Consider the following 2088-nt stretch of genomic DNA (forward strand, 5'->3'; position numbering starts at 1 on the left):
CACTCAGCCGGCCGAGAGTCCGGGCAGAGGCAGGGCGAGGGCAGGGGCGGGGCCAGGATGCGGGGCGGGGTGGGAGCGCCCGCCAAGCTGGGAGGGGCCGCCGGTGGGCAGAATCCCCAGGAGGGGATGTGGTCCTCGACCTGACAACCCCAGGTCTGAAAACGTTGCCTTTTCTACCCTGAGCCCTCCCTTCGTGGACACGGAGGCCGGGGTAGGTCTAAGCCGGCTTCTCGCAGGAGGGGTCACCCCCGGAAACCCGCTATACGCCCATCTCCTCCCACCTTCCCTTCGGGCGTTTCGTGTGTTCTTTTTCCCAGCTAAAGATCATTTTGCTTGGATACAGTGAGAAGCTGGCCCGAAGTCTTGGAAGCAACAGGCAGGCAGGGCTTGGCCAGGGTATCTCTAGAGGAGCGGCGGTAGGGCATTAGACGCTAGGGGCTATCTTTCCTATCTTAACCTTCTCCGGGTTCTGGGTCAGATCCATGGTCACTGAGGCATTAGATGGGCTCCCCTGGGTGGAGAAAGTGCCTGAGCCTGCTGGGTCCCAGGGAACTAACTGAGGAAAAGGATAGGTGCTGAGCACACCAAGGAGGTTAGTAAGAGGTCAGCTTCGAAGAAAATGATAAAATAAGGAAGGGGTTAAAGACAGAAAGAGGAATGAATGCAAACTATTCAGAGTTCCTCCCAGAAAACTGTCACCATCAGCCCTCTGCAGCCAGATTTCCAGTGGGTCCCTAATTTACACTGTCGCACTGCCTCTGCCCCAGTCGGAGTCCTATCAGAGAGGAAGGAAGCAGGTGCTCTCAGGAAGAAATCCAGACTTCCTCTTCTCCTCTAGTCTCTCCTCTCCTCTCTTCTTCTTTCCCTCTCTCTTCCCCACCCTCTCTCTGTCTCTCTTTCTCTAAACCTGGAGGCACTATCAGACACTGAAAGGCAAAAAGCCTATAGCCATGCAGGAAGCAATAGATCTCATACAACAACACATCCTTTGGTTCTGTACCAAGTGATAGCCTAAGCAGCTAGCAAGAAAGAAATGGTTTAGATGCTCATTAAAAGCACATCTATTGCTTACAGGATTTCCTCTGGGATGATGAAAATGTCTTCAATCTGGATAGAGGTGACGGTTGCACAGCATTACAAAAGTACTAAATGCCACTGAATTGTACATTTTAAAATGATTAATGGTTAATTTTATGTTATTTGAATTTTATACATAAAAACCACATCTATTAAATGCGAAAATTAAAGAAAGTTGAGCAAGGTTATCAGTATATTAAAATGCTGAAGAGAATTCCATGTGACCTCAATCAATTAGGAAATGGTCCATCAAACAAAGATGGAATTTTATGAGGAAAAGAAATAGGAAGAAGAAAACAAAGACATAAAATACATATAAGATAAAGAACAATTAGACTTTAACTAGCCCAGACTAAGCCAGGTTGAGGTAGGAGAGAAAAGATCATAAGAGCAAAAATTAAATATGATCGATTCAGCAATGAAATGAAATTAGTAAATGAGCTAACATGATCTGGGGATGTGTTTATAGAAGCATAATTTACATGAGAAAGGAAAGTTGCCTTTTCCTGCCACTATACTTGGCAATGATCAGGCTTTTATTAGAGCACTGTGTCCTGTTTCTCGGTCTCTGCGCTTGGCTCTAAGGGATATAGACAGCCTTTCAGCTACAGTCACATTCGTCATTAGCCCACTCAAATGCATACTAATCTACCACAATTCCCAGCTCTATAAATGAAAATTGGAAACATTCTAATGCCCTAAGGCAACTCTGCTCATTTTCTCTTGCTGAGCGTTCTTTATACAGCCTTCCCAGGCCATAACTTAGAGTTACACTCAGGCACAAAAACAGTACAACGGAATTGGTTCTCATAAACACCGGCAGCTGATATACAACTACCAGAACCACGGCTTAGCTCTAACAGGTCCCAGTCATGCCCCCATGTGGACACAGCTAAGCACTGGCACTAGGGCTCTCCACAGGGAAATTCATCAGCATCCCTACTCTCCTGCCGGCACAAAACAAGGCAGTACGGAGGGTTGCCCCTTTAAAGCCAAACATAAACTGAGGGA

The 2088-nt window shown here is 46.8% G+C and overlaps 1 protein-coding gene across 13 annotated transcripts in view; it reads right to left on the minus strand.

The window, feature by feature from the left end:
• Nucleotides 1–2088, minus strand: part of DIXDC1 (DIX domain containing 1) — a 66290-nt gene that overhangs the window by 28700 nt on the left and 35502 nt on the right. The gene's annotated exons all lie outside the window — the stretch shown is intronic.

Source organism: Pteropus alecto, unplaced genomic scaffold (genome assembly GCF_000325575.1).
Source record: "Pteropus alecto unplaced genomic scaffold, ASM32557v1 scaffold224, whole genome shotgun sequence".
Lineage (NCBI taxonomy): Eukaryota > Metazoa > Chordata > Mammalia > Chiroptera > Pteropodidae > Pteropus > Pteropus alecto.